The sequence below is a fragment of the Urocitellus parryii genome, chromosome 4, assembly GCF_045843805.1.
Source record: "Urocitellus parryii isolate mUroPar1 chromosome 4, mUroPar1.hap1, whole genome shotgun sequence".
NCBI classification, from domain to species: Eukaryota; Metazoa; Chordata; class Mammalia; order Rodentia; family Sciuridae; genus Urocitellus; species Urocitellus parryii.
In genome coordinates, this window is record NC_135534.1 from 22,252,936 (window position 1) to 22,260,845 (window position 7,910).

Genomic DNA, 7,910 nt, shown 5'->3' on the forward strand with positions numbered 1-7,910 from the left:
CCAGTCAGTCGGAAACCACCAAATCCCAGTGGACCTCATTTCTTCTGCACCCTGAACCAGCACACAGCAGAGCTCACGCAGCCGCTCTCAGCATTCATTCAACTGAATTGACTTAGAATAGCAAGTTGACCCAGAGTGCGAGTGCAGGGGTTTAAGTTGCAACCAAATGAGATCAAGTCCTCCCAAGGCCCGTGTGTGCATCTATAGGTGCAGTTTCCCTTCAGGTGGACCTTCACAAGTCAGTCATGTCCATAAGGGTCACTATTCCTCATTTTCCTGTCCAAGAATCCAAAGCACAGAGAGGTGAGGCAAGTTGCCCATGGTCACACAGCAAGTGGAGACTCATACTATACCCTTTACTGCAAATCCAGGGATTCCAGAAGGAGAGGATTTGGATCACACCTGGGAACAGGTATCCAGTGTCTAAAAGGAAACATTCAATGAGAAAACACTGGTATTTAAAGGCAGCAGGAAGTGTTTTGGAACTACAGGGACCTGGCTTTGAATTCGGGCTTTCCCAGAGGAGCTCAGGCAAGTCATTTATCTTCTCTGTGAGGACAAGAAGGATGGAGGGCATCAATCAGTGCATTTTTTGATTATAGTGAGTAAGTGCTCAATCAACGTTAGTTATTGCTTATTACCATCACTTAGTCTGTGAGTCTTGATTTCCTCAGCTGCGAACTGGGGCTCAGGACCCTTCCTGGAGAGGGATCCTGGGAAGATAAATGAGGCAACACGCGAGTCCCATCCTAGGGTCTGCTCCAACACGTGTTCGTGGCTTGCCGGGACCCTCCCTCTGTCTGCTCCGCTTGCCTCTAGCACAGTTATCTTAGACACGTGCTGCTTTTCTTAGACTCGCCAGTCTAAGAAAGGCTCACTTGTGAACTGGGACGAGCAGGTGTGAGCTGCGGGGCGGAGGCATTTCCCTCCTGCTGGTTTTTGAGTCTCCAAAGGCTTCTGGGTAAATCTGCTGAGTGCGGGTGCTGAGTGCATCTCCTGAACCCCGGGGTCCTGCTGCGTTTGGCAGCCACGGTTGTCCCTGGGGGCTGGTTGACACAGGGACTGGGGCAGAGGTGGCCAGGCCTGGCAATAGAGCTGGGCCGCTGGGCGCGTCCTTGGGGTTGGGTGGACTGGGGGAGGCAGAAGGGCCGGGGTGCAGGGCAGGGAGAGCATTCTTCTCCCAAAGACGGAGCTGTGGACCTGAGCCCTTCGCAGAAAAACAAACCACAAATTAATGAGCACTTATTATATTCCAGGCACTGCGCCAGGCAGTCTGCAAGGATCCCAGCTGCTGCCATCTGCACGGGCTTAAGCAAATTATTTAATGTCTCCAGGCCTCAGCCTCCTCATCTGTGAAAGGGACGATCATGATGTCTACCTGCCAGGGTGGCCACAGGGCGACACGGTCACACAAGGGCAGCCTAGGCGCATGCCAGCTCCATGTTGGGATGATTGGGAGACAGTCACTGGTTCAGTCCTCAGAAGGATTCGGAAGGATGAGACGACCAGCTCCTCCTCACCCCACTTTCTCACATTTGGATGAGAAGATGAACATTTAGAGAGGGGGGTCAGCGAGTCCTTAGTGCCGACTGGGCCCTGCAGATGGACATGGAGGACACGTGAGGAGCCAGGTCCCTGCGGAGGGTGATTCTGTGGGTCTGGGACGGGCCGGTGACAGGGGGTGTGTTCACAGCTTGTGCTGCATCCCGGGGGGTCTGGAGCTGGGGACCCCCCTGGGCTTAGGGGATTTGGTAAAGGCATCACAGCCGGTCAGGGGCAGGGGGACATAGGACCCTAAGCCAGTGTCATATACTTTACAGAGAGCTTCCCTGCTGCCTTCTCTGCCTCGGGACTGGGTCCCTGGCCTGGCCTCTCTCTGCAGAGGAGAGCTGCGTGGGACTCCTCTGAGCAAGGTCATTCCAGTGGCCACTCGCAGGCCCCCCGGGTGCTGTCATGGCCCCTTTCCCAAGGGTCATCTGAGCCCAGACAGAGGGAGACCGTCAGTCCTGTGGATTCTGGAAGGTGTCACCAATGATCAGGAAAATGTCCCCCTGTGGTCCCCGCCACCCCCGGCCTGTCTCCCTGGGCACACGAGGCCCCTGGCAGACCTCGGAGCTGCCAAGGCACTTGGTTGTTTTGCTGACTTTATTAATAAATGTGTCCCAGCGTCAGCCACATGGAGACGGCTGCCTGGGAACGGGAACATGCTCTGGGGAGTTTTCTGGCTGGTTTTGGCCACAGGAGAAACAGGCGGGGATCTGTGGGAGAAGGGAGGCCACACCGGCCGTCCCCACCCAGGGCACCGGGGGTATCCAAGGACCTCGGTAGATGTGGGGACTTTGCGGGGGAGGAACTGGACGGAGGGGGCCTGGTGCCTGGACCCTCAGCCCCAGGGGGCCCAGCACCTGGCCCAGCCCAGGCTGGACGCCTCTCCCTCCCAGGCTCTGGGGCCCGGGGACGTGGCCAGGGGTGAGGCAGAGGGCAGCCGTGTGGGACTTAAAGAGATCCTGACAGCCCCGTCGCCATGGGAAGCCCCCCCCCACCCCGCGCCACGTGTGCAGGTGTGGCCAGGGAGCTGGGACCACGCGGGGGAGGGCAGGGCCTGGGCGTGGGTCTCAGGGCGTCCACCGCACTGTCCAGGACACTGTGAAGGGAGATACTTGGGAACAATGAGGACAGGTGAGACCAGTCTGCCTCTGTGTGGAGGGAGGTGGCCGAGACCTGGCCGGGCGAGCTCCAGGCCCTCAGCCTCCTGTGTGCCCGGCGCCGAGCAGCTCCTGTTGCTGGTCAGTGGATAAAAACCCAGGAGCCCTGCCAGGGCCGTGACCCTGTAAGGAATGAAGTTCTCTTCGTTCGGGAATGAAAAAAAAAGCCACCCAGATGCAAGTCTGGGCTGGGAAGAGGGGCAGCTGGAGGGACGCTGCAGCCCAGGGCCCGCCAGGCAGGGCCCCGCGCCCTGCGCCCTGCGCCCCCGCCCCTGTCCTGGGCCTCTCGCACCCTGACCTGGGCGTCTCCCCCTCGCTGACCCCACCTTTATCAGACGGCAGAGTGCCGGTCACACACACCCACCTATGGATCACTTATACATGATCCTGGTGCATTGCCGCTGCAGCATGTCACAAATGTCACCAAAAAACACAGATTTGAAAGAAAAGATGAACTACGACCTGAAAATGCGTGTGCTACTGTGAATGGTGTCGTCTGTCACCTGTCGTGAGCAGCACCCTCGAAGCAGAGAGACCCCTTTAGGGTTAGGATCACCAGGAAGGATGGAGGGTACGAGCTCTTATCCCCAATGGTTGGCTTCTGCACAGCCTGTCGGGGGCCACTTGCTTGTGAGACACCCAGAGGCCCACGGGAGGCCCCTGCCCACAGCAGGCCGCGTCCTCGGCCTCCTGCTCGCCCAGGCCCACTTTCCCACCCTTCCTGGAGGAGCAAGTCACATCACGACCAAATATGGGCATCGGCCTCCATCTATAAATACCAGGAAAGCAACATTATTTTCTTTTATGGCATGAGATAGAAATAAAAATAAAAATAAAATTTTAATATTCCCTTTCCCTCCAAATCCTAGCCACACACCTCCCCGGGGGGCTGGGGACCCACTTTGGGGACCTCTGTGCTATGCCCTCAGCACCCAGGGAGCCAGTCCACACAACAGACAGTCGACACAGACACAGAGCAGCTCTAAACATGTGCAGCGAGGTGACCGTTCAAGCCTTGTCCCTCACCTGCGTCCCTGGCTTCCCAGGGGTCTGAGGACAAGCAAAGCCCCCCTCCCATTCCCACTGTGCACCCCCCATCTCTGCCACACACTCTCCATAATCCAGAGCCCCCAGGGCTGGCATCTCTCCCCACCCCATGTGACCAGTGGCACTTCCCTCCCTCCCACGGGGATGGCGGAGGTCTCAGCTCTAATGTCCCCTTCAAAGGGGCCACAGGTCAGCCCCTCCTCTAATGAACACCCCCCACACCATCACTCTCTGTCACAGAGCTTCCTTGTGCCTCCAAGGCAGCTGTCACAGTTTGTCACTGTATCAATCTCTGTGGACTGTGAGGATGAGTTTGGGGTCCATTATGGAGGACCTGTGCCTGCTGTTTCCTCTGCTTTATGCCCAGGGTCCCTGGTATACTGTAGGCACTCAATAAGTGAATGCATAATGACAGGAATGAATGGGGTCTGACGATCCACCAATGTCTTCCTGGACGGCTGGTCTCTTGGTCACACAGGAAGCTACTGGATGTGGGGAGAGCGGCCTCCCAGCCGCTGGCCTCAGACCTCCCAGCGGCCTCCCTTCCACCCAGTGGCCGGGGGTGCTCAGGGGAAGCCTGGAGTGGTTTCCAGGGGTGGCAGAGGCCCCGGAGAGTGAGGCGGCCATGCCCCTTCTTAGAGGGCTAAGCCCTAGAGTGTCAGAGAGGGGGAGGGCCACACCCAAAGACACACAGCAGGGCCAGGACAGGGCCCTGCCAGGAAGAGGAGAGAGGGGCCCCTTGGCTGGGGGTGCCCTGGGGCATTGGTTGCTGGGGACAGATCATCTGCCTCTAGGACTGGGCCTCTGAGAGGGGCGTGGGCTGGCTATCAGACCTGTGCTAGCAGATCCCACGGGGACCCTCCAGGAGCCTCCTGCGGCCTGGCCAGGGAGTACAGAAGCAGCGGGACCGCTCACAGGCCCAGGGATAGGAAACCGGGAGGGCGGTCCCACGGGTCTCCCTGCAAAGCCGCCCCGCCCCGCCCGCCCCCTGCAATCTGCAGAGCCCCATCGCCCTGATCACCGGAGGGAGGGGCTGACATGGGCAGGTGCGGCGGCTTCCTGGCTCCAGCAGCCACCAACAGTGTCCTGCTCTGTGCCTTGCCTAAGCGAGGGACAGAAATCCCACCCTCTGGGAAGCCTTGGAGAAAGCACGTCCTTTCCAGAGAGGTGCTGGGTCACTAGGATCCTCGACGCCCCTCCCCCAGCCCACTCTTTCAGATACAGACCCCAACACAGCAGGAGGCCGGCTGGGCGTGGGGGCACCTCTGAACCCCAGAGCCCTCGGGTCCCAGGCGCCTCCTGCCTACAGCCAGCCACGGACCCCGCGGACAGCACCCCGGCGGGCTCCTTGGGGGCGGCCCTGGGAGGAGGTGGGGGCTGGGCTTGGATTCTAGAAGCCTCGGCCGAGGCTGGGAGGTTGGGCGGGAGGAGGAGCAAACCCGGACAGGACCCGGCAGGTCTCAAAGCCGGGCCTGGCTCCGCCCCGACCTGCCGGTGGAGGGTGCGGCTTCAGCCTCTCCCCTGGCAAAACTGCTGGAGCCGGCTGCCTGAGCGTCCCCCAGATGCCCGGATACGGTGGCCCTGAGGCTGTCCCCAGCCCTCCCTGCTCCAGCCGCACCTGGGGCCGGGCCTCGGGTGCTGGGGCTCCTCACACCTCCTCTGCCTGCCTTGGGGACCTGCTAATCCTCCTTAAGCCCCCTCCTGCCTGGCTGCTGTTGCCCGGGAGGCTTGTGGGGGCCTGCTCTCCCAGGAAGAGGACTTGGTGACTTGGCAGCGGGGAGGGGGCAGGCCATCTGTTCTGCAGGCTGGTTCCCAACAGAGAGGCCATTCAGTGCTCGGTGGCCTGTGTCTGCCCCCTTCCCAGGCCCAGGCCCGAGCAGATGGCCCACCCGCCACAGCGCTGGGGGGTCTCAGGCGCCTTGGGGCCCAGTTGGAAGCTGTGGTGGGGTCAGCTTAGCTGGCCACCGGGCCTGGAGCCTTCCCTTCCCTGACTGGCCAGCCCACTCTCCTCCAAAGGCCTCAAGAACACAGGGAGGCCACCTCTCATGAGCCCCCCAGGCCAGTGACCAGAGTTCACACAGTAGCATCTGTCACCTGGCCCAGGGGCCACACACCAGAAGGAGGGGCCAAGCTGAACCCCATTCTCTGGCTCGGAGGCGGGCTCAAGGGCCTGTGAAGCTGTGTTTGGTAAACTGTGCGGGCCTGGCCGTTCTGTTCCTCTACCCGATGGCAGTGGAAGGGCTGCGACTGGGGAGTAATTATCTTCAATTAACAGGAAGAAATGGAGGCCCCCAAAGGCACCCAGTTTTCCAAAGTACATTTCACATGGCACAACGTGGAGAGCCAGGGGCGGTGCCCAGAACTCCGAGTTCCCTAGTTAATGGCTTCTGGACCTCAGCCCCTGCCATGTCCCCAGGGAGACCAGCTCCCCTCCCTGCACAGTCATAGTTAAAGGCCCAGAGTCCTGGAAAGATCATGGTGCCTACCCCCCTCCCCAGTGAATCCTAAACAAACACTGAGCTCAAGATTAACTGTCAGCCATTCCCACGATCACAAAAGCACTTTACTGCATTTTTCAAAAAATATGAAGTCTTTTTGGAGGTACAGGGTCCTGAGTTTGGTCGCCAGGACAGCAAAATATATGATCAAATAAAAATAAAAAATAAAAACAAAAACCCTCCCCTCATTTTATTGGCGGCATTACATCTGGGGGTCACAATTATATCTCGGCTCACGGTCCCCAGGGCCCCATCCAGCGTGAGGTCTGGGTGAGGGGCAGGCGGACACTGAGCGCTGGCCCGCCCTCCGGCCCCATCCCCAGGCCCGCCCCGCCCCTCCCCAGGCCACGCCCACCGGGCCCCATCCCTCCCCCAGGCCCTGGCCACGCCCACCGGGCCAGGCAGGCTGTCGCCTTGACGACCTGGTTTCTTGGAGGAAAAACTGGGTTCCCCTCCCCAGCTCTACTGGAAAGGGCCTCTCCTTCCCTCTTTAGAGAGGACAGAGCCCCGAGGGAAGGGCGGCCCCTCCAGGAACACAGCCCTGGTGCTGGGTTCTCCTCTTAGGACCCTTAGAGTAGGAGATGCTGAAGAAGGAAGGGGTGGGGGGAGGGGTTGCTCCCCCCTAAGACAGCCCAGCTGTGTGTCCTTGGATAAGTCAGTTAACTTCTCTGAACCTTAGGAAAGCAACACAGAGCCTACCTTCCTGTGCTGCCTTACAGGATTACTCCCAAGAAGAAAGGAAGCTCCTCAGCACAGAGCTGCCTCGCAGCCAGCCCTGGACACACTGCGTTCAATTTCCTGTGAGCTGGTCTGACATTCCCAGGATGAGCACTGGAGGGGGAGTCAGCGTTCCGCGTTCTCATTTGGACTTCACCACGGTCCGGCCAGGGGGCCTTCAGAGCTCCTCAGGGCCTTGGTTTCCTCATCTGTAAATGAGTGTGGGAAGGGACCATGTCGCCAGTCTCTTCCAGAGCTGATTTTCCCTCACTCTATCACCCTCCATAGCTCCCACGCCCCCTACCCAGCTCCATTTAATGCCAGGACCCCAAGACTCCTCCCCTGAAGCCCCTAAGCCATCTGGGCATCCATACTCCATGTTCCTCCCATTGGCTCTGACAGGCAAAATGTGTCCCTGGGCGACTGGCACACTGGCTGGGTGCCACTTTAATCTCTGACCTCCAGCCCCACTGAGCGTCATGAGAGGAGAGGCATTTGGTCAGCTCCCCTGGGCCTTGTTCCTCCTGTCGTGGGAGTCCCCAGAGGGGGTCCGAGGAGTTCCCGGAGAGAAGGCGGAACTGACTCAGGACCCGTGGGGCTCCTGGCGTACCCCGTGGAAAAGGCTTCGGCTGGGCTGAGACCTTCAGGGGTTCTTTAGGAACAGTGGACACTTATTCCCAGGAGGATGGGGGCCATCTCAGAGGCTCCTTGGGGATAAAGCCAGGGACATGCCTTAGAGGGAGAAGGAGGGCCCTCTCCAGACCAGGTCCTGAGGTCCCCAATCTTCTTTAAAGGGCACGCGGTGAGGGTGGGTATGGAGGAGTGACCTCAGCCGGGTGGTCTCACACGGTTCCTGCATCTGGCCGACCCCGGGAGCCCTAGGCCATGTCCTCTCCATTGTCCGACGGGTAGGTGGGTGGGAAGTCCCTGAAGAGACTGGATC